This window comes from Passer domesticus, chromosome 16 (assembly GCF_036417665.1).
Source record: "Passer domesticus isolate bPasDom1 chromosome 16, bPasDom1.hap1, whole genome shotgun sequence".
Classification (NCBI taxonomy): domain Eukaryota; kingdom Metazoa; phylum Chordata; class Aves; order Passeriformes; family Passeridae; genus Passer; species Passer domesticus.
Genome location: NC_087489.1, coordinates 5,327,304 through 5,352,659, shown reverse-complemented (window position 1 = coordinate 5,352,659; position 25,356 = coordinate 5,327,304). Strand labels below are relative to the sequence as shown.

Below are 25,356 nucleotides of genomic sequence, written 5' to 3'. Positions count from 1 at the left end.
TTGGCTTTCACAGTTTGTTTCACATTAGGCCACTGTGGTCAGAAACTGTGACTGCAGGTAGTGAGATGTGCTGGAGATTCCCAGAAATGGCTGATGAGAGAAATACTGAGTTATTGTGGAGGGCAGCTTCACCAAGTGTCTCCCTGAATGTGACGGACAGCTTTTATTCAGAGTAAATGAAGGAACAAATTCAGTTTGTTCAGTGATGGCTCAAAGAGTGAAGATATCTGCTCCTCAAACTGGCTGCATGAAATGGGTTTCATATTGCCATGGGTTTAACAGCATGAGCACCAAACTCAGAAATGAACACTGAGAGCTGGTAGATGAAGCTGGGCCTGTGTCTCAAGAAGCAATGAGTAAACAGGTTTTAAAAAATCCTAATAGTGTAATGACTAGGAGAAGTAAGAGTGGAAGATAATTTCTTTTGGGCATGGTACCAAGTGGAAAAAATCATCCTTTGAAATCACAAGTGAAGAAACAAACCCCTCTGGATTTCTGCTGTGGTCAGGAGAGTAAGATTTTTGTACATGACACATGCATATATTCAGAAAGTGAATAATCTCAAGGGGGCCAGGGAAGGGTGGGAAGAAAATAGAAAGGACCATGGCATGGCCTTAGTCAGCATGGGCCAAAAAGAGTGGCCAGAAACACCAAGCAGAAATCTGTATCTTCTGCGGCCAGTGGATTTGTGCAGAGGGCTTTTGTCCAGTGATGCTTTTTCTTTTGTTGCTGTGATAAGATTTCTCACTTCTCCAAAAATTATTCTACCTCTGACTCTGATAGTGACATGCCTGCATAGGACAAACAGCAGCATCATGCACTTCAGGTGTTCTCAAAATAAAATACCAAGTATTCCTTGCAAACTCTTAAACCACAGCACTGGAAGCTGAAAACATGTGCTGTGATTCTAGAAGTTCTCCAGTGGGTTAGAGAGATGGAAAGAGCTCAAGACATAAAAGAATTACTTTCAATGGCTCTCTTAGATGTTTTTTAAAGGCTCAAAAATAAGTTTGCTTTGAATCCTGAATGGACACAGTGGACAAAGGCAATTTTGTTTGCAGTGGTTTATTTGGCCATCTCATGAAGCTGTCTGAACTCATTACAGCTGTTGGCAAACATTCCTGGTACAAGTTCTGTGCTGCAACCCCACCTGGGTCTTTAGAGCAGTGGAAAAGACAGATATTTGAAATCTTCTAGAGCACAGTAACCATCAGGTAATTAGGTGTAGCAGATTTACAGAGTAGGAAAGGCTCACGAGAGCTCTGAAATGAAAGCAAAAAATGCCTCCTGGAACTAATTTTAGAGTGGCTTGAAGTATTTAATCCTGCAAATTATTGCCAGTGAGGAAACATCAAGGTACTGCTGGATCTTAATAGTGGCAAAGCAGCAGGAATGGTTCACCCTAAGCTGCCTCCTGCTGAAGGCTAAGCAATCAGACATGCTTTACACCCCTCACAAGGTGCAGGGGCAGCTATGGTTTGTTCCCAGTAACTTGCAAAGTGACCTGGAGTTGTTTCTCTCTTTGTGTCTGTGAAGGATCCTTTATCAGAGAAGCCAACTCAGCCCTACTTTGCAAACAGCAGAGAATAAGGAAGAGGAGAGCAAACACTGGGGTACAGCAGACAGCATCCCCCACTGCATCATGCTGGACCCCTCTCCCATGGGGGCTCTCCAACCTTCAGAAAGCAGGGAAGGGTTTGTAGAGGGGCAGAAAGAGGCAGAGCACTTTACATAACTAGGACCTGTCTCATTTGGAAAGATGCCTTTCTGATTCTTTGCTCAGCTCATGAGTCCTCATGAATGAAGCTGAGGAGATTGGATTTATTCTTTCATCGCTCCAGAAGCCAGTTTCTCCTGTGTGAAGAAAAAGCAATGCCAACCTTGTGAGTACTGCTTTTAGCAACAAGAAATACCAGATATGAGACCAGAAACAGATTTCTTAGGGTCACAAGCCCTATTTGCCCTCACACAGATCTTCAGATCTGCAAATCCCTTCTGTATTTTTGCCAGACATCTTGTGAGGAAAAAAAGGAAACTCCATGTTTCTTCCCAGTGGGAAGATACTCAAGAATCCTGTTGCTGTGATGGTTAAAAACCCCTTCATTTACTTTCCAGACAGAATTTATTCATATCCAATTAATACCCTTCTGTTCTTGTGCCAAAATATTCTTCCACTTTTAATAAGTACTTTGTCTAGCTCTGTGAAACCTCTGCACTTGATTGCTTCAGGACTTAGGAGTTCCCTCTTCCACCAGCCGTAGGAAGAGCTGTTCATAACAGAATGTGCTGTAGTTCCCCATGCAAATTTTGCAGGAGCCCATCCCGGTGCATGCAAGAATCCAAGCACTAATTTCAAAACTATTTCCACTACCAGCTCTCCCAGCTGTAAAGCTTTTCTCATCATTTAAAAACAGAGGAGAGAAAATGAGCTACACTTCAACATTTGCTTGAAAATTGTTTCCCAAAAGGGCAAAAGTGTCTTTCCAAAAACTTACCAGGCACCCAGAAGGATTTCCTTTGCAGAGACCAGAATAAAGATCCTTCACATTTCATGAACAAGAAGTTTTGAACTCAGACTTTGTTTCTTTTTTGGCACAGGTATCCTTTTGCACATGCACCACTTATATCTGCAAAACCAAGTGATCAAAACGTCAGAACTAAGGTTAACCAAAAACCCTTATTCACTTGTATTATGAGTCATTCTTTAAATATAGGATTATGCCTTGTTTTCCACAAGATTCTACCTCAGGATGGACAGTGTTTACTTAATAAGCAGATATTCAATATTTTGTTACAGTGTCATTATTCAGTGAGTGGCCTGGGGCCTCATTTACCACATACTACTCCAAACCTGCTTGGAAGACACAATTGCTAATTTTCTTATGAGTTTTTCTAGGGCTCTTATCAGTATGGCATATGAATGCTTCACAACCCTCGTTTCTCCCAACAACACCCTGTAAGACGAGAGGATATTATTATTCTTGTTTAACAGATGGCAAACTGAAACACAAAGAGATTCAGGTCAAAACATTCTGCTAGAGTTGAGTCCCCAAACTGAGATGTCTGGGAATTGATTTCTCAGAATGTTTAACATTGTACAGCATCATATGTCAGGAGAAAGCACTGGCAGTCTACTCTGAAAATGGAAACATGGAAAGCAAAATAAAATTAATAGCCAGTTGGGAAGAATTTAGTGCAAATCGACTTCTCTGAAACTGGATGAAAGTTTTGCAGGACTCAGATGCTTGAACCATGAGATTTTATATTTTCTTTTCAGTTCTCTGCCTTTTACTATGCTCTCCCTGCTTCCACAGCAAACCCAGGCAAAGTCCATCAGGCAGATGGACTTTGTCCCCAGCTCTGACTCATGTCCTCAGCTGCTCCACCTTCTGAACTGAAGGAGACCAGGATCCTCTGATAAATATAGCACATGGTCAAGTAATTAAAGACTAGACCAAACACAGGTACAAAAGGAAGCCAAATAAACACTTTGCAGGAAACCCTAATTTCATGATTTCCCGATACCCATTTCTAAATAATAAGCTTTCCAAGGAGAACAGTCTCCCTTACACATATGTATATATAAAAAATATAAATTTTATATACAAATGTAATTTTAAACTAAAATAGAAATGCATTTTTATATGATAAATACATAAAAGAGGATTAAAATGTTATTATATATGTGTAATAATTTAAACCTATGCATACATATACTCTTGTTCCTGATTCATAATCAGTCAAAATTTTCCAAAGACTGGAAAAGGTAGCTGGTATGGTATATTATGCCCAAATGATTAAAGTTTTCAGTTTAACATTAAAGGCGAACAAAATCTGCTCAATAGGTTTCAGTTCAGCCTTCTGACTGTGTCTTTCTGTTTCAGGAAATCAGGATACATATGCCTGGGTAAATCAGAACCACTTGTATTTTATAACATTCCCTGCTGAAGCAGTATGTAGAAGCAGAACTCCAAATTTCCAGTATTCAGGAAATTCAGTTATTTCATAATTTCATTTCATTTTGAATTGTGAGAACACCTATGCCTCCTTTGCCTCAAACTTCCAAATTCCCTTAAAATTTTATTTGTGTTGGGTTTAAATTGTTTTAAATAAATCGACCAGAGCTGATACCAGCACTGGAAATTTTAATGTGAATATTTGGAGCTTGACAGAGTTACAAGGAAATAAGGAAGCCTGGAAAGTTTCAAGCAATCCTTGTTACAACACCAGCTATTTCTAAAATACCACTGCAGTAGCATCTATATTTTGTAATAAAAAACTTATTAAATGTGCTATGTGTTATTTTCAATACAGTGATAGTCAGGAATATATCCTCATTTTCCAGGTACTTTTACTGTCTCTCCCATTTAGAACAGAGTGAGGAGTGGAGCTCTGTTCTTTCTTCACACACAGGTCTGTCTCAATTCATAGACTCATGAAAAAAGACCCGAATCTGAACTTTTTTAACCTAAAGGATCCACCACCAATTTGGGTAAGACGGAGCAGCAGGTCTGAGTTTCCATCCAGATGCAGTGACTGCAGTGGGCAGAGGCAGCCCACCTCAGCTCCCAGCACAGAACACACACTTGTGGCCAGATCAAGGGGACTTTAAGAGATTAAACAGGGGGTTTGGGTTAATTAAATGCCACAGAAAGTTAGACAGCCTGGCAGTTTCACTGATTAATATTTTGCTCATTGTTGTGTTATCAAGGGGACAGGCAATTTGACTCAGTCACTTTTGAAGGACACGCTGGGGCTTGTGTGAACCTGGGCTTCTCCCAGTTCTCAAAGGAACAGTCATGAGAACTGTTTAAGAAAAAAAAATAAAAATCCAAAAGAAACAAAAAAAAATCCAATGTCAGGATCTTCTATTTTGAAGGGAGGTGAGCAATCAGCACTCAGCTGAGAAGGGCTCTTTCGGTAATGCTCGGGCAGTGCAAACCGCTCAGCGCTCAGCTGCCAGCAGCCAGCGAGGAATTCCCCTGTCATGAGGGCCATGACTCACACGTGCCCCTGCTGCTCCTCTCCCTCAGATGTAGGGCCATACTTGTGGTCTGGGATGTGTCAGGAGAAAGGACCTGGCAGGGCTCTCCTCTGTTACACAACCCTGCTGTCCCTGCCCAGAGTCACGCTCCACCCAGGGCAGTGAGCTGCTGCAGGTGGCACGGGCTACAAAATCCTTCTGCAGCTGACATTTCCTTTCTCTCTTCATTTTCCTTAACCCTCTGCTCCTCTGGAATAACCAGAGTAACCCAGTCAGCTCCTGAGCAATCACAATACCGTTGTAAAAATCATCCCATAAAAAAGGGATTTTTAGCATCGGTTTTAGCAGTGTAAAATGAGGCTCCACACAGAGCAGAGCTGACACAGGTATGGAGATCCCTAATCAGTTTTGCTCAATAAATTCACAGCAGAGCTGCTGCTACAGCAGCATGAGCAGTTTGCAACATTTGTATTTGTCCTCTGGCTATTTATTACTGTGTTTTTCACAAGCCCTTTTAATGCCTCCAGGAGTAATTTATGGGGACAGAATAGCACGAAAAGAGCAGATCCCACTTATTTAAATCTCTGGATGATGAAAATCATATGAGAAGAGCAGGTTTCACATTGTTTCATCTCCATAAATGGCTTTTTGAGGCAGTAAATGCTATGTAAAAGCAAACATAAACACTGTACAAACACCAAGATATTCAGGTTCGTTTTGACTTATCCAAACTGCCCAGAGATTTTCATGTTTTTTTCAGGTTTGGGTTCTGTTTTGTTAACTCATTCCATGAAACATTGCAGGTTGTAGTTAGTCTTAATATAACCAACTAGATATATGCACTAAAATTCTCTTAACTAATTTTTACTGCACAAAAGAATTACTTTAATAAAAACAATTCTTAGTATAAATCTTGTTACTTTTCAGACTGATGAGTAATGTGTGTGACTGTAGTGTTTCTTTTTTCCATTTTTTTTCTTTATTTGGCAGTTCTCACAGCTTGTGCTCCAGCACATGAAGCAGACTGATCTGGACACTCAGGATGATCCAAGTTTCCAGCAACTGACATGCTGGTTATTAATTTTATAAAATAAGCAAATTAGTGAAGCATGACTAACAAACTTTTTTGAATGCTCATTTGTGCAGTGACATTAGGAATCATAACCTTTTAGTACTGAGAATAACAGCAGGGATGTAGAGAGGCCACCACATTGCCTTCCTAGGCCTGGGGATTTTGGAGGTATCTGCCACACACAAGAGTTTGAATGACATGAAATTTTTAAAATAAGTAGCATTTCTCTATAAAAGGTAAATTAAAGAGGTTTATTTGCCCTGTCTTTTTTCATTAATTAACATTTTGACTGCCTATCTTCCAGATAAAGTAACAGAATCACAGAAGGTTTGGGGGTGGAAGGGACCTTGAAGATCATCTCATTTCAACCCCCTGCCATAGGAAGGGACACCATCCACTATCCCAGGCTGCTACAAGCCCCATCCACCCTGGCCTTGGACACTTCCAGGGATCCAGTTGCAGCCACAGCTTCTCTGGGCACCCTGTGCCAGGGCCTCATCACCCTCACAGGGAAGAATTTTTTCCTAATATCCAATCTAAACTTGCTCTCTTTCCACGTAAAGCCATCCCCTCTTGCCATAGGATACAGTGTTTTCTACTTCAGCTCTACTATATTTCATGTTTTGCCTCATGAGACCAAATTTATTACAGTGGGGGATGTAATTTAATAGTATATTTCAAACAACCACAAGTGTACCTGCTTGGCTGCTCATTTTTCACAAAGCCTTTCCAGGAAATATTTAAAGTCAGAAGACTGCCCCAAATTTGTTTGAGTAATCCAGGCTTCGCGATTCTGCAAGAGAGAACAGAAATTTAACTTGAGATGTTTTCTCTGCTCCTTGTCCCACCAAAATGCCATAAATGCAGGCAGATCCTTTACTTGTTTTCCCACAGGTTTGTAGAGAGAAATCTCAGTGTAGACCTTCATCCAGCAAAAAAATCCTGCACTCATTCTCACCTTCCTTCACTGTTTCCTCTGTAAAATCAGAGGAAATAATCCACAGTGCACAAAGCATCCATCATGTTCAAGTCTTTGAAAAATCCCAGCCCCTCCAGACCTGAGCTGTGCAAAGCCTCAGGATTATTCAAAATTTCACTGGTCTGATTCAGCAGAAAGAACATGGAACCATTTTGAGTCACATTTAAAGCTGTTTATGGTACGGGGAAAAGTTGTGTCCCTTGATCAAAATGTAGCTTTCTCTCAGCTTCATTCCCGGGTTAGAGGAGAATTAAACTGTTCTGGAACTTGCTGGGAAGAGGGGGAGCAGGGGGATAGAGAAGGACAATTTATCTCTAAATTACATTGCTCTTCAGAGTAAACCACAGAGAGCTGTAATGGGACAAGTAATTTTTTTATATAGTATAATTAATTAGAACCCATAAACCCCAATTAAACAGCACTTTTGAGACTATCAAGTGGTGCATGTTTGAAACTGCAAATATGACAGTATAAGTACATTTTTATAGCTGGGCACACTCCTCAGGATTATTTTCAGTGCTCTACTAAAATGGGAAATGGCACCAGTTAGGCCCCTGCTAATAAATCGCTTGGAAACAGGCGATATTAATAATCTTTATGGGGGTAGGATGGAAGCCAGATGGGGCAGGGAGGGGAGTGTGAAAGTGGCATAATATATTGGCCTGGAAAACACAACCCAGGCCAAAGCAGAAATGTAATCTTGGTGTGTATCAGCGAGGGCTGGGAATAGAAAAGGAGAGGTGATGGCTGAAAGGGGAGATCAGGAGGACGCTTTCTGAGGTAAGGAAGGCAACACCCTACAAGGTGAGAACCTACATGGGCAAGGAAGCAGAAGAAAGAGATGCTCCAGGGAATTCAGCAGCCCTCAGCAAGGAGAAGGCCTTGTCCCTTGGCTGGTGACTGGGAATGGCTCTGGGAGCTCTGCTGGCATCCTGCCCTGGAGGAGCCATGCGTGCAAGCCATGGGACGTGTGTGCACGGGCTCCATGCACAACCAGCGTAAGGAAAAGCTCCCTCAGCCCTTGTTTATTTACACAGGGCCCAGTTGTGTTTCACTTGGCAGGGGGACGCTGCGCGCGTTCCCCCGCGCTGCCCGCCGGGCCTGGCGCACACCTGACAGTCATTAGCGCCCGGGCCCGCTCTGTTCTCACGTTTCGGGCACTGACCCGCAGCCACGGCTCCAGCAGACACTCCATCACCTCCCTGTCAGCGCTCCAGCCCGGCAGCCCCTGCCCTGCCAGCCGGCACCGAGTAATGAGGGCTGGGAGAAGCCTCCACCTAAAGAGAGACTCCGCACAGACACTCCACAGAGACCTTCTTGCTCCTTAAATTATGACTTTGTTTGGGTTTGGAATGTTTTATCCTTCAGAAAATAGCAATGCAGCGTGATAAGTGAACACCTGGTGACAGCTGAGCCTTGGTGACGCAACCAGACATTAAATTCTACACTCCTGTTCAGCTGTACAATGCTCCTCGTGCAAGCTGCTCCCAAAAAGGGGCATCATTATCTTAGCAGTCACTCAGAGAGTTCCTCCAGTCACCCATCAATATAAGAAGAAAATTTAATCTAGAAAGGCAGAAAAATATACTTTTAGGTGATGGAGAAATGGAGGGAACAGCTTGTCTGGATAGAAAGCATTGTGGAGCAAAGATTCACAACATATCTGGGAAGATACGAGGAGAACTTAAGAGCATCAAGGAGATAAGAGCTTTCTGCAGAAATGTCTTGCACTATGTGTTATGCTCTGTGGAGGTCTGCAGAGTGCTGTCAGGTCTTTTATATACGTAAGGAGGCTACGCAGCTCTTAGTTTTTAAGAATCCATTTACTAAATTAGAGAATCTTATAAATATTTGTGTTTGTTAAGCCTTGAGCCAATTTATGTGCACTGAGACCCTTAAGCTTTCTCACCACCATAAATTATTCTGACTCCTTAGCAGCTCTACATACTGTCATTTTGGTTTGATGGAGACATATCTTTCCTTTTTATTTACTTTTTGCACAATTTTCTCAATTTAATATCAATAGTGACCGGGACTCTGACAAGTTAGCAGTCAGTCTTAGGCTGCAGACAAGTTTTGGACTAAGTCCTTATGAAGTTAAAAGGAAGGAATGGAAGACTTAAATCACTGGAGAGCTCCAGATTTCCATGAGAGAGAACAGTATTATAATTTTCTTCTATGCCAGTCTCAAGGCAATGGGCATTTCAGTGATTCCTAAAAAAAAATTATTTTTAAACAAAGCAAAAATTCCAAACAAGACTCATTTTGGGTTTGTACTAGAGGCTTTTTTCCAAAGCTCTCTGGAGCCGGCATTGTTAAATGTGTGGTAATTTAGCACAAGACCTTATGGTCAGATCTACAGTGGATCTAATAAAATACTTACATTGTGTTTTCAGACATTGCAAAAGCAGTATTTTACTGAAATATATTAAGTAGATGCTGATATTGACATTTTTTCCTAAGTCTGTATGGCTCACATGCAGCTTCTCTACAAGACTTGTAGTTAAGGTCTCACTTCTTTGTTCCTTAAACTGTTGGGCCTTTTGGAGGATAATTTCCCACTTGGAAGTTGAGGCACTTGTAGACAGCATATAAATGGACAGAAATGAAAACGGACCTGAGCATGTATAAGCTGGGATGATTTAATGTAAAATACTTGAGGTTCTTGCTCCAATAGCTGAAAATATAGGTTTTATTCCTAATATAGGTTTTATTTTTCTTAATCCGGCAAATAAAAATGTGTTCGGCATTGTACAAGGCACAGTGAGATGAAGAACCCTCTCCTCAATTTAAGCAACAGGCAGGGCAAGAATAATCTATCTGGACACTGCAGAACTAGATGTTTAGTAGAGATTCATGAATGCACAAAGAGGGTCATCATATAGTGAAGGAAGGACAGAAAAAATTGCTTTAATCTTAAATCCTGGTTTAGATGTTTCAAGAAAAAAAAAAGCACATTTTAAGGAATTGGAACGCTCTGACTGCAGCAGACTCTTGGTCTAGTTAGTTAGGGGGTAGAGGCACAAAGAATATCAGCAACCATCAACAGGATGGCAAATGCCATTTGAATAGACATGTGTCATTCCTGTACCGCAGCCAAGTGAAACTACAAACACTATTAAAAGTATAAAGTGGTTTTAATTTACATTCCTGCTAAGGCGTCTTTCTGTTGCCAGAATATTGCTAGTGGGCTTAGTATAAATGAGAATCTGGCCTTAATATTCTCCAACAGAAAAGTGAAATACACAGACATATTGACTTGGATTCGTGTGCTCTGTTCTGTTAACCCAAGGTATCTGCATGGACCAAAACTGGCAGAAAGAATATGAATCTGTACCTACAGTGCATAGCAGCTTCAGTGAGCACAAATGATCTAGACAGTCACTTCCCATGACAGCAAAATTGTCACTGTAGAATCATAAAGGTTGGAAAAGACCTCCAAGATCATGGAGTGTAACCATTAACCCAGCACTGTCAGGTTCACCACTAAATCATGTCCTGGAGTATGCATCTAAACAGTTTCTGAACAATTTAATGTTGTGTATTTCCTTTATTTTGAGCATCACATTCCCCAACACTACACAATTCAAAACATTGTCTACTTTATTTCCCCCCTGCCATGGCAGCAATCTTGGTGCTAAAGTCAGAACTCCAACATCCACTTAACCACAATTCACCCAGGAAGATCCCATACTGTATAACAAACGTCAGACATTCAACATAAAAGACAAAAAGCCTTGAATACCAGCAGTGCCTGGGGAGGAAGTTGTGTCCTTTGCTGGAGAGATGCACAGCAATAAAGCAAATGTCAGCAGTCCCTGCCAATGTGACCAGAGGCAATACAGACCAGCCAGGAGCTGGAGGAACTTCCCTCTATCACCAGAAGCATCTCTGCACCCTGCCCATTAGCCCAGTGTCAGCTGTGGCCCATTCCAGATGCTCCAGAGGAGGAGGGAAGAACAAACAAGCCCAGAGAGCAAGGTAGGCATGAAAAGGGGGAGGAACAAACAAAACAAAACACCATCTCATGCCTGTGAGGAAGCCCTCAAGCAAAGGCATGAGATCTATTTCAGACTCTAAAAAGAGATTTCCACCAAAAAGTCATATGAAAAACACAACAGAGGAAAAGATAACTCCAAACACATGTAAGCAAAACGGCAGGTGGGTGGAACTAGATGAACTTTAAGGTCCATTCCAACCAAAGGCTTTTCTATGATTCTATGAAAATAGGCAAAATTTGGAGGTGTTTGAAATCAGTGACAAATCCCTCAAAATTTATTTGTGCCTAGATTTTGAGGTGAACACATTTAAGTAGGTTCCTACATTTATTTCTAAATAAGAGATTTGTAGCTCTTGAGATGTCTTCTTGGGATGTGTTAATTTTGATAGGAAAATGAAAGGTGCTAATTTGTCCCTGTCGCCGTATAATATTAAACAGTTAAATGTGGGCTGATTTTGGAAAGAGTGCATGGCAGACACACTTAAAAAAATAATTCAAAAGGTACTGAAAGAATAATCTTTTCCAAATCTGTCAACAAGATTCTATCCACTGTTCCTGGCAAGAAATCTAGCTTAATTTGGTAAAACAATCACTTTTGCTCTCCCAAACATTGTAAAACAAGTGGGGTCATGGAAAGAAAAGTGGGAACATTAAAAAGACCCTTGATAAATACTTAGAACTGTGCTGCTATTATCGTGGGGTATTTCCAAGGACCTGCACAGGTTTTAAAAGTAAACGAGGAGGGCAGGAGGGAGCTCAGACTGCAGGGGCTGAGGACTGCAAATTCAATTCACCGCGTGGTTTTGCTGTGAATGCTTTTCCAGTTCTCACACCATTACATAGGATGTAGCATCATACTGATGTCAACTCTTGGACCAAAGAACAAGCTGATTTAAGTTTTATGAGGGGAAGGATGAATACTTTCAAAGGAATGGTGAACCGAATAATACGGAACTGGTAAGATCACAGTTCAGGGAACTCACAGTTAATGCTTTGAACTATTTTTGGAAAGGTACTGCAAGTTCAGGGATAGTTGTATGGAAAAGGCCAGCACAGCTCGAGCAAAAGCATTGACAATGTGCTACTAAATTTGCAGGGAGAGAATCAAAACCTCTCTTCCCTTTCACTGAAGGTGACTGCTGCAGCAAGGCTGCTCTGTGTGTGTGAATGAGCATCAGGGGCTGTGCAAAGCCTTCCCTCCCTGGGACAAAGGACAAACCCTTGCACTCAAATCAGCACACAGCCCTCTCTGCTTTCTTCAGGATTCTCCAAGGCTCAGGGTAGCAGGAGGGTGCAGGATCCAGGATCCCCCCCCATCCCTGCCTTGCCTACAGCAGGAGCAGCTCCTCCTTGTCAGTCCCATCTCTCCCCAGGGTGCTGTGACCTTGTCCTGCCCACCCGAGGAGGTGCTGGATTCCCACGGTTTTAGCCCCAGCACTTTCAATCTATAGGGAAACAAAACCTCCCTGAAATTCAGATATGAAAGAAAGCACAGGCATGGAGGTTTTCAATCAAAGCCACTGCTGTTCCTGCATGAGAGCAGGTCAATAATTCCTTCCCCAAACTCCCTTTGAAAAGTCACTGCAGATGACTTCTGCCAGCTCTTGCTATGTTTTTCCCTCCTTTAAATGCATATTTGAGAATATCCAGTTATTGCAGATCACCGGGAACACACAAGGAATAGCTTGCTTTAAAAGCTTTACTACAATTATGGATAATGTTGGAAATATATACTGTATATTTCCTGTATGGTGGGACTGCTACAAGCACAGAAAATCCACATTGAAGGGGATTTCTATGCAAGCTATGCAGCAGATGAAGATTGTATTGCAAGCTTGAATTACTGATTCAAGCTGCTTCTTTGCCTCTCCCCACCCACTTCTCTAATAGCTTTTAAACTTAAATAGCCATATAAGTTAAAATGTTCTTTTATAGGGTGAAATAAACAGATTTTATGGTTCAGAAACTGCAAGTTTAGAGATCAACACTTTACCACTAATTCATGCAGGTTCAAGCTAAGGAAATGGCTCATTTTCCTCTCTACAGTCTCTGAGACTTTTTTTGTCTCAAAAAAAATCCTAGATGCATTTTAAATTAGATGTTATGAAAACTCTGGATACAGACAATGCTTTTTCTTGACAAAGTACATCTAGGTTGCTACATTCCAGGTCCCAGATCCCGTGAAACCAGAGGAAAATGACTGAGGAAAACCTCAGATTTGCTGGAAATTGGTACAAAACTTTAGAATTTACTGTACACATTATTGATGACACCTTAAAACAAACAAACAGGAAACACTCAACAAAATAATAATAAATTTTAAAAAAATCACAAGAAAGCTTACATATGCCACTCTGGGAATCTAAAAACTTATGACTGCAATTGTAGTTTATACTTAAACATCTTTTTAACTCTCAGAGTGCTGCAAAGAATATTTATCCCCAGTCCATTCAGGACAATTCTTTCCAGTGGAATAGTAGGAAATACCAGTTCCAGCTGTCCCAGGAAAGCTGAGGAGAAGCAGGACTGGCAAGCTCCATACCTTCTACAACACATTTCCATTACTAGAATTATTCATTGGACTTCATGGGTAACGCTGGCATTCCAGTGAGCCAGGGGAATAACCATGACCCAGAGATGTGAATTCCAGATGCATGCAGAAATAATTGGAGGGTACAAAACCCCAGGAAGATACAGCTTGGAAAGCTTGGTATGATCTGAATGCACAGAAAGTTATTTTCAAACCGAGGCAGGGCGAGAACTGATTCTACTGAGCAGTGGGAGACTCTGCCCTAAATACTCTAAAGAAAAATTGTGGTGGCCTGATCATTTTATCAGAAAAATTACAGTGATTATGTTTCACTTGTCCATCTATCTGTTTATTCAACCCTCATCACTGTGATTTTTGAGTGTCTCATACACCACTAACAGCAAGGGAGTATTTTTCTTCCTATTTATGAGCTACATTAACCAGCATTTAAGTGGTTAAAATGGAGGTTTTGTTTCCAAGCAAAGATAATCCTGTTCCTGAGGACACCAGTAATGGTGGTATATGACAACATAATCAGCAGCACAAGGATATAAACAACTCCCAATTATCCCAAACCAAAATTTTTGAACATCTTGTTACATTTTTTCCTTAGGCCTTAAAATTACCGAGTTGTTATGGTTGGATGCTTTGTGGTGAATAAATCTAGAATAATTCCCTGGAAAGAGTGAATTACACCGAAATTCTGTTAGTGTAAAAGACCACAAAAAGTACCAAGCTTGCCCTGGCTTTCCCATCCATGGGGAAAAAAACCAGACCATGTTCTCATCGTGTGGGGACAGGAGATAAAGGGGGAGGAGCAGTGGTGATGTGATTTCTAGGAAGTGGGAAGCAGCTGCATGGAAAACAGGCAAGAGGGAGAGTGCAATGAGAACACCATGCAACAGTGGGATTTCTTGCACTTTTGCTTCTGTCAAAGGGCCAAATTCCCTGTGCCTCCAGGTGAGCAACAAAATAACAACTATGAGAAAACCCCACTGCACGCAAACACAACCCGAATGGAATTTGAGAGGATCCATGGGTGCCGTTTCCCACACGGGGTGCACGAAGCACCCATCATGTCTCAGAGCTCTCACACAGATAGGAACAGGAGATTCTGTGCTAGAAACAGAGATGTCACAGGACACAGCATCCAGATCTGAAGACAGATCAAAGTAACCACACTGAGAGCCAAATCCAAGCTTGGGCTTTGAATATACCTCCAAAACATGGATGTTTTTGGAGCTAGAGTTTGGGTTCTGTCATCCATCTAATCTTGAAATGGGTGGATCAAAGATGTTCAGTCTGAGGCTTAGCAAAGTGCTAACAGATACTTTTGAATAGGAATAGTTCAGTGAAATGCTCCAAGCAAGAAATAAATTTGTTAGTGGGCAAGTCATGAAGTGAAGAAGTGAAACTGGCTGAGGAAATTGCTACGTACCTATTGATTGCTTTGATATGTTACCTTGTGAGGTTGGATTTATGTGCAACGGGAGTGAAGGAGAGACACAACGTGGTTGAGGAATTGGACCAGAAAGCTGGTAGCAATGCCAGAAAAGGCTGGAAATTAAGAAGGATGCCCAGTGGTTTGAGCGCTGGCTTGGAAACCAGCAGCAATCATATGTTTGGTTCTCCATCCCAAATTTCCTGTATGACCTTGGCCAAGTCATCTAGTGCCTCAGCTTCCAACAACTCAAATGGAGCTCATAAACCTTGTTAAAAAATAAGAAAACTTGCAGGGATGAAGGACCTTCTCTCACCTACTGCATCCTCACAGCTTAGGGGTGGCTTGATATAATCATTAAACAAAGGAACTGGATGGCTTGTTGAATTATTCCAAATAAAAACACAGATACAAAATTATAGAAAATAACTGCCTGCAGAACACTTCAAGCTGTAGGCACAAGCCTGGTTATAGATCTTCTAACATTTCCATGCTCTAAGGAAGCCACACTCCTGTTCAAGCTATAGGAAAAACACACAAAACATTGCACAGCTCTGGCTGGCACTGGCACTTGCTCTGTAGATGGCACAAGTGCTAACCTTATTCTCTACAATGTTTATGCCAATGGAAAGTGGAAATAACTGTAGGAATGAATCCTGACATACATATGTGTGACATCTGGCCACATCAACACTATCATTTATTCCAGAGCATGCATTTTCCTGGCTACCATTTTCCAGCCTACCTTAGTCAACTGCAATAACATTTTTGGCCAGTACAAAATTTTGACCTGATGTCTGTGTAGATCTGAAAGGAATTTCCCTTTCAATACGCATGATCTTCCATTAAGCAAAGCCAGTTCCATGATTCCTGGAAGAATTAAGAGGTACTCTGTAACTCTGGATCCTTGCAGTTAATATTTTGGTCTCCTTTTAATGGACAAGAAGTTAATTCTTTCACACCTAGTGAAAGTGGTGGGTCATTTAGGGACAGTCTTATCACTCCATGAGTAAAGGTACTTTCCTAAATAATTCAAAATCTCAGATGTTGTTTATTTTTCTGCTCTAACTGACCAAGTGCTATGCAAATTTTAGAGTAAAAAACATGCATTCAGGCTTGCAAATGGAATTACATCCTAGATAGGTTGCTGTGTTCTGGAGAAAACAAAGGATAAGAATTTACTAATCATGGAGAGTTTTCTCCTGTTGTTACACACATTCCCTTCATCAATAGTGACAGTTAGAGAGGGCCAAGAATTTCTACTACTGTGTCATCCCAGCTTGGCCTATAGCACTTGCTGAAGAAGGATTTTTCTTGGGGAATAGATATCTTTAACTGAACAACACCCTTGGGCAAGTGTTAGTATAGAGTCTAGAAAGGAAGCAACCACTTAAATACCTACAAAATTAGAAGTTGAATTTCTACTGAAAGCCAAGTGAATGTTTGCATTAAAGGTCAGCCTTGATAAAGATATTTGGGCAATAAAAACAATCAAAATAACCAAATCAATCAGTGAAATCATAGCAATGGCAGTAATCAGCACAGACATAAAAAAATAAAATTGAGTTTACAATAAAATATGGATTTAAAAATAATTAGAAGTTGAAAATTTTCCTCCTCTTAAGTATTCATTTGAACTGTGATTTTTAAACTTCCATTCAGCTGCTGCTTAAGCCTGATAGTTCTGAAACTTGTGGCTGCCTGGTACACCTGTGTTAAAAGTCCCCAGAAGTCTGCATGGTGCTTCACTTACAGTACAGAACTGTAAGTTGTGTCTCTGCTTGGAGAGGGCAGTGCTGCTGCCTTCCTGCTGAAAATGTTAAGGCAAATTGTGGAAAACAAGGGTTATGTCCCAAACCTTGCTCACTCATTGCTTTACACTTTTCCATTTTGGGAATGCAGCTCTCATTGATACTTATAATTGGGAGAAAAAGCTCAGAGAAGATGCTCAGCTCTAAAACTTGTCATTTCCTGTCTCCTGCAGGAAGGTCACTCAGCAAAGACATCCAGATCCATCCATCTATCTTGAGTGAGGATGTGGTATTTTCCTTTTCCAAGCAATGTCCAGCTGCAAACCGTGGAAGCCTCTTTAGCCACAGAGACATAAAGATGCATCAGAGAACAATCTCACAAATTATATGCATCTTTATGCAGAAGCACAGCCAAAGTTAGCTGCTTCCCCCTGTAGTGTAAAAATTCCTATACAGATTATACACCTTATTAATTCTAGACCAGTGAACTTTCCTCCTAGTTTATAATGAAGTGTTACATTATTAGTCAGGCTTCCCAGCAACTTTTGATAAAAATTGTGGTTTTATTGCTGTATAAAAAATACAAGGCCAGTTAAATGTTCAGTATTTTCTTATAAAATATTTAAGATTATAAACTGTTGCAAACAGGCTGGTGTTTATATAATATTCACAGACATCTGTAATGCCTCTCATGAAAGCTAATGTATAAGCTCTTAGCTACTGCAAAAGGGTTTTAAAGATGCTCTGCCCATTTTAAAGTGTAATTCTACATAGTCTGAAGAGCTACTTTGATAACAGTTTGTTTTGAGCTTAATGTTTATTCTTCCCACTGCTGTCTAGGCTGAAATTTGCTTACTTTATGAGTGAGGGCCCCAGTGCATTTAAAATTTAAATACCTGACTAGGACACACTTACTCAGCAGAAAGCACACACATGCCTAATTTCAGGTACATGCTTATGTCCTTTAAGCATCAGGACTCAAATCATACGCCCACATTATTTAGCAGACAGAAAAGCAGTTGGAAATACAGACATTTCTGAGGCAGAAGAATGTATTTCCCAAAGGAAAGAAGCTCTAATGACTTCTTCTCCAGGTATTGCCCCACTCTCTAGCACTACTGAAAAACAAAGGAGTTGTTTCAGCTTCTGAGTTGCTGTAAGTCTTATTGTGTGCTCCTGCAGATATTTTATTTTTATTGCTAAAATCAGTAGTGAAGCTACTGAGACTACAAGCACACAACTGCTCCTACATCCAACACAATGCCAAGCAGAAGTGGGATTCTTCCTCCCCGCCCCCTAGTAGACTGCAAGGTGTCATATTTGCACCTTGTGACATTTTGATGTGAAACACAAGGAAGAGTCAAGAATATTTGTAATTCTGGGTGCCTTGTTTAAAACAGAACAAAGTCAGAGAGGCTTTGGACTTCTCCTTCAGCTCATTTAGAGGCAGAGTCCAGGACTTCCCCTTCAGCTCATTTAGAGGCAGAGTCCATGGACTTCTCCTTCAGCTCACTTAGAGGCAGCAGAGCTGATGCAAGAACTCTGTAAGTCTCAACCACACATCCTGATGCCAACAGCTGACCAGCACAGTCTGAAGAGAGTCGTGGCATTCCCTTCAAACCTATTTCCACTACACTTCAAGTGTAAACTTGGATCAAATGTGGTTCTGAATCCAAAGGCTCACAGTGAGGATCTCAGGTTACGCTCATCTGGCTCCACTCAATGTCTTCAGAGCACTGAAGCCCAGCAATCACTTTATGGTTTCTGCAGATGGAGCATTTGCAGCACTTTATATTTGAAAAGGCCCAGTGGTTGGTGATCAGTACCAAACCACCAACCAGCTCCACTGAATGACAGGCTTTGTGCTCCCTCACACGAGTCACAGACTGAAAAACAGCAGAGCAAGCTCCCAGAGCAATGCTTGCTATTAAGAAGCAATTTCCATATCTACCTCTTTCTTCCCATAGCTACATTCTGTAAATTCCAGCATAGCAGATTGCCAGGTGATGGTCAGAGCTGTGGTCTCACATCAGGGGTAAGCACTTCTCACACATACTTGGGGCCAGGGAAAGACAGCCACAAGCTGGATGGCAACTCCAGATCTGAGGAGCAAGAAAAAGCTGCAGGAATGGAGCGGATGAACTGTAAGCAGGTACAAGAACCTGAAATGGGGATCACATGAGTGCCACACAAGTAGATCTGATGAAAGAAACAGCTCTGAAATTCTGTGAGATCTATGAGTTCCAGCATTTGGGACCTGAGGGAGAAATACTGCCAGTATCTCAAAGTGTACTGGATAAATAAGGTGCACACTGATCCTCTCCCCTGGTCCTTCCCTCAGCCTTACCCTGGCTGTGCTGGGACTTTGACCATCTAAATGTAATCACAGATGAATATGGTGGGAGTCAGTCAAGTGCTACAAAAAAGTTTTAAAACTCACTTATCCCAGTAAAAGGGCTGATTAAAGGAAAGCATGTCACCAGACTATTCCTCTGGGCAGCCATACTCAGAAATAAATACAGGTTGAAAAGTAGAGGAGGAAGGGCAGCCATAGGATACACTGGAAGAGTACCTTTCCCTCTACAGCACGCAGATGATTCCAGTCTCAGAGATTTTTCTATTTATTTATGATGACTGACACATAGTTTGTACTTGATTTCAAGGAAAGTTACAATGAGGAGTAACATAATGTGCTGTTTTCCAGGAAACATGTGGCAGAGCTGGTATTCATCAATGTGCAGCACATGTGGCAGGTTGTCTGATGGGAGAGGAAAACCTGCATTCGACACAAAGTACATTCAGAGAAGACTTAAAAGAGGAACTAGATGTTCTTATATCCTACTCTGTTACTCATACAGTGCCCAAAAGTAACTCTAGCCTGCTTTTTCTTCTTTACATCACCTTTCTTTCAAGGGTGGAGGGAGGTGCTTGGCACCTTCTGTTATCTGTATTCCGTGCTTATAGATAATCTGGAAATTTTCTGTTTAAAACACATTATATATAATAGCCAAAAATGTAGGGGACTGGAGCTGTCCTCAGTGTATTTCCAACAGCCTTTCTCCTGTGAAGAACACCAGATTTTTATGTTGCTCAACTGTGCAATTTACAGGATCTGTAATCGTGGTGGGGAAGTTCCACAGCACTAAAAGGCCTAAAGCAACCCCAGAACAAGGCCTAAAGCAACCCCTAAAGCAACCCCTCTTATCCTGTGAGAAACCTTTCAGAGCCCTTCAAGGTCTTTTTGCATAGTTTCTACTCCTGCATTAGGTGTAAGCAAACTATTTTTCCCCATCATTGAACAGATCTGCCAAATTATAGGTCTGTGTCCTCGAGAAAACTCATCCTCTACAGTAAATGCAGAAACACCTAATTCCCCCTAAACTCTTGCAGAATGATAGACAAAGCCAGTGCAGCAGATCATGTTTCTGCTAAACTCACACAAGCAATAATTCCTTCACAGATCCAGCCTTTCTGGAAGATCCTTCTCCACCCACATCTAAATGGTCTCCTTGAGAGCTCTGCAAGCCAGGACTGGGCAAACTGACAGGTCCTTTCTGCTCTTTGTGTTTTGATATACAGCAACTTCATCTCTGCATACAGGGCCCAGAAAGGTGCCCACTCTTTTGGTAGGTAAATGGCATCTGGTTCACATCGAGACACAGAACTACAGAAATACCTGCACAGACAAACAGCTGTTCTCAGAGATCCTCTGTACAGTGCTAGAGGCACTGAACGTGACCTTCAAAGATTCTTTGCGTGGTAAATTAACTCTCCTCAAAGCATGAATTTATAGAAGAAGGGAAAAAAACCCAGAAAACATTAAGACTAAAGAGCTTTCCTTTTCAGAACAACATTACGGTAAATTTAAAAAAAAATCTTTTCAAATAAATAATTATAAGTGAGGAACAGCCTGAAAATATTCCCATCCCTGCCCTTTTTAATTTAATGAGGGGCATTAATTAACACTGCCAGTAATAGATTGTTGTGGTAACTCATCACTACCACTACAACCCAGCTGTGATCAGGCAGAAAGGTATCAAGGGTTGGCCAGTGCAATCATTATCAGATTGAGAACATTCAAAGAAAGAAAGAGAAAAAAAAGAGCAAGAAGTTTTGGTTGTTTTTTTTTTTTTTTTTAATGAACCTTTGTTTATTTGATTAACTCCTTGCCATCTATTTTAATTCTTCCCTTTTCTTCACATAGTCATTTTCTACTCATCTCTCCCAGCTCCTCTGCTTGCTTTGCTTAGCAGTGCACTTCTTGCAAGCACATGAAAACTATTCCAATGGTACCAATCATGCATATTCTCAAAAGGCAGGCTTACCCTAAAAAGCACTCAGAGTCAGAACAAGATGCAAGACAAGTGGATCCAGCAAATGAATAGGAGGCATCACAGTGAGACAATTATGATGAATATAAATAAGCTGGCGAAAAGAAATATCATTTCACTGAAACATGCAATTTTGCTGAACCCAAAATCATTCTTGGAGACAAATCTGTCTTCAGAAAGCTTTCAGGATGAGGACTTTTGAGGTTGCGTCAGCTGTGATCAAAGGGAGCAACATCACAGATATTTAGACTGAGTCTGTCCTCATCCTGCAGGGGCAAATCCTGAATATGAGAATTGCCATTACCTGACCATCTCACAGTGCAAAGCTCACAAGAGCCACTTTTGGGAAAGAGAATGCTTTTAAAGCCAGTTAGTCCACATGCTCTCTTGCTCTTATTCAGAAGTCCCTGTGCAGCACTAGGCAGAAGTACCTGAGCTAATCCAGCATGAAGCAGCTGGAGCAGAGGGAGCAGCACAGACACACTCAGCTGCCCAGAGCCATCAGGTGGAGATCCCCACCACCACACACTGCAGTGGGAGCAGCTCAGGCAGGTACTGGACTCCACAGCCTCCTCTGGACATCCACACCCTGATCTGGACGGCCACACCCTGATCTGGACAGCCACAGCCTCCTTCTGGACAGCCTCAGTCTCCTCTGGGATCTGCACACACCTCTCTGCTTTAGCCTGAACAGTCAAAGCTGTAGCAGCTAGTGGAGCACTGCACATTTCTGACATGATCAGACAAATCTGATCACCCAAATGCTGCCAGTAACTGAGATTAGCAATGATCTAGAGGATGAAAAACATCCAGCAAAATGCAGCAGTTTTGAGGGGATTATTGTGGGTTATTTCTTTTCACTTTTTTTTAAATTTAACTTTTTTGCCCATTAGGGAATTTCTAATGGCTCCAAACTGATATTAATTGGCTTGTAGCTCCACATACATTGTCAAACTGCTGGTCAGCTGGCGGGCACACTGTGCTTTGCCAGCAGATTTCTTCCACAGCTGGATTTGCCATCTGAAAGGTCCTTCCCATTTCCAGCTCTGCAATCCTTCCAGGCAGAAGGCAGAAAAGGAACAGACAGATGCCTTTCCACAGAGATGTAACAACCCTAGCAGGTTCTCAGCATGTCAATAACAATCTAATCAGGCTGCATTATACTGAGGGGAAAACGAGGTCTCTGACTTTGCCAGAACACTTCACACATCCGCTTGCTCTTACAAACACATACAACACACTCCAGTTTCCAGATGCAGATAAGGATAACCACAGTGTGGAAAACAATCCAAGAACTAGGCTAGCCAACTCCTAGCTGGACTTCAGCCTCTTTCCACCTCCTCTCCTTGCTCTGGAATAACAATTGCTGCCTGTAGATTTAATGAAATTTCACAGACAACTGTTTTGTGTTGGTGTCACAGACAGTGCCCTGCTGCTCTGAGCATACACAGGAAAGCTGCTCCCACCTTGCCTCTCCCCCTGTCCTGGTGTAATCACAGGGAAACCTGCAAACCTAGCTATGGCCAGGAGGCAGGAATTTGTCCTGGAAGAGTCCTGATGGCACCTTGAGAAAGAACAGCTGCAAGGACCTCTCCTCCCTACATGGGCAACCAATTGGAAGAACAGAATACAGAATACAGAAAGAGAGAATACAGAAATGTTCTGCAGCTCACCAAAAACTAGTAGCCCAGGAATTTCTGTGCAGTCCAATTCCTACCAGAGCTCCCTCCCCAGGCAGGGCTGATTGAAGCTGACCTAACCCTGACTGTAAAAGTGAGGGTCTGATCTTCAGATGACCATAGTTAACCTCAATTAGTCACTGACTTGTGAATCAGAGAGCAAAGAACCACCCCAGACAGCAGAGCTGCATGCTGGCTGCTTCTCCATTGTGCTCCCAGGCAAGGACTCATATCCAGTAGCAATCTGTTTTTGTGGGGAAAAAAAAAAGAAAAAGAAAATATAAACCAGCAAAATAGGATTCTGAGTCCAGACTCACTGCCTTCAGGAAGGGGGAGGATTTTTTTTTCCTTTCCTGGCTGATTACCTAAAGAAAAAAAAAGAGGGGGAGGGAAAAAAAATACTAGCTCCAGTGAATGAAAAAGAACCTTTTAGTCCAAACTCCTCAGTCAGGCCATCCAAATTCCCGGTTGCCTTGATCTCTTTTCCAGCCAATGAGCTCTTCTTAAACTCTGACTGATGGTGTTGTATATTTAAAAATGTGTTTATTCTGACAATTTGCTCCTCTTTTATGTAAGAGGACAGGGAAGCAACTCATCCCCAAAACCTCAAGGAAAGAGCACAAACCTTGGCTACAAGACTATTTGGCTCCCTGAAGACTGTTGATTCTTGGACAAACTGTTATTCCATCCCTAAAAGATGTACTTACCCGGAAAAAGAAAAAGCACACACAAACATACAACTGGGTATTAAGAGCTTTGGTAGATCTGTGACTCTGGCCTTGTGACTAAAGTGTCAGCTGCTTCTGCAGAAATGGACATGGTAGTGGAAAAAAAATCCCAAACCAAAAAACAAAGGAAGGGAGAGCACTGAGCTGCCCAGAGCTGGACTGAGCTGAACTTCCATGGCCAAGCCACTAACGCTGGGTTCTCCTCAGTGCCTCAGTGTCAGTGAGGTTATGGAAACCAGAGAGGCAAACAAGTGGGAATTTCTAAACAGATCAAGGGCTAAAGGAAGGGGAAAAAGGGTGAGGGGGAGAATAGGCAGAGAACATCCGTTCTGTGGAGGGCTGTGTGTTTCTCAGGGTACCCAGGAGAAGGGGAGATATGCCTATACAAGAGAGGTCAGCGGGTATCAGAGCACATCACCCCTTTCCTCTTCCCCTTGGCTGCCTCTTAACACTCCCTTTTGAGTGCATTTCCCTTCGGTTGTGGGAAAAGCATATTCCACCAGCCCTCTTAAAAAGCATGTTACAGTGGCACTGCCTGAAATAGAAAGCAGATTTTTGCCTTTCAAGACCCCTGCCTTGGCCTCTGCTGCTAAGGCCTGGCCTTCATCTGAGTGGAGAAAACAGGACTGGAAAGGTGTGCACAACCCCACTGTACCTCAGAGAGCACATGAATTACTCCAAACAGAGATGGTGGGGCTCCTTAGTCCCTTTCACTCCATTTTCCTAATGAGTTCAACGCTGGTATTAACAGGAATACCTGCACAGACATGATGGAAATACATCTCCAGATCTATATAAGCCGCTGAATGCTCAGGGGTCAGCAGCCCTGAAAGTGATGACCAGAGAACTATATGATGAATGGAGCCCAGGGACCAGATTAAAATGGACTTTCAAATTAAGTCCAATTTCAATAAATCCCCCTATTTTTGTTACTATTGCCTAGCTTAAACAGCATATAGTGTCTATTATTTGTCTTCTTGTTGCACAACCTATTTGTAGTTAGCAGAGATGGCCTTTAACAAAACCAAAAAGAAGTGAGCTCATCATCTCCCAGGCTGCACCCTCACTCTCCATGGCCTCATCCCCAAGGGTTTCCCCAATGAAGGTCACTGCTGATATTCAGATTCTGATCTTCTGGGACATCACCCAGGTGCTGTCCTGGGGAGAAAATGGGCTGAAGGTTTCACTGATAAGGAGAGGGAACACGACCTCCATGGAGGTAGCAGAGAGCCATGGGAGCCCTGGGAAGCAGAAGGCAGGCTGAGTGTGTCCCTGCCAGCCCCTGCCTCCAGCTGAGCTGCTGGAGGAGCCCTCGGCCAAGCTCACACCCAGTACCCTGCCCACAGTTCATAGCCCCCACCAGGACCAAAGTGCTGTCCTCCATGCCCACTTCCAGGCTGGTAATAAGAATGGAAAAGGATAAGAAATTCATGCCTGGTTATCTTCAGATGGCATTGACTCTGGAATGCAGCCAGATTGCCATCCTGGACCAGCAGCTTCCTAGCAAAAAATTTTTTCTGCAAATCCTCCTACCTGAGGCAGTCCTGCATTTCCCACCCACATAGTTTTCCCTGAATCTTTCCAGATGGGACATGTGGCACTTAGGGACATGATTTAATGGCGTAATTGGCAGTGCTAGATTAACAGTTGGGCTCTATGATTTTAGAGTTGCTTTCCAACCTAAGCAGCTCTGTGATTCAGCCAGCACTGGAAGGGCTCGTGACCTGCAGGGCACTGTGTCAGGGCTGCCCAGATCCCATTGATCTCCTCCCTTTTAGCTTGGCAGAAAGCTCAAGTTTTCACAAACGATTCTCTTTAACCTCTGTGAGGAAGCAGAGATCTCAGGGATTTGAGTGCTCAT

At 42.1% G+C, this 25,356-nt stretch overlaps 1 long non-coding RNA gene across 2 annotated transcripts; it reads right to left on the bottom strand.

Moving 5' to 3' along the window:
* Positions 1-324: 324 nt before the first annotated feature.
* LOC135282209 (uncharacterized) lies at positions 325-22,891 on the bottom strand. Of its 2 annotated transcripts, none has more exons than XR_010348502.1 (4): positions 22,762-22,891; positions 6,754-6,849; positions 2,496-2,627; positions 325-1,854 (listed from the first exon to the last, which is right to left on the bottom strand). It is a non-coding gene; the product is annotated as an uncharacterized LOC135282209 (long non-coding RNA). The 2 variants fall into 2 exon arrangements; XR_010348501.1 differs by lacking the exon at positions 22,762-22,891 and adding an exon at positions 7,852-8,016.
* Between the last annotated feature and the right edge of the window lie 2,465 nt (positions 22,892-25,356).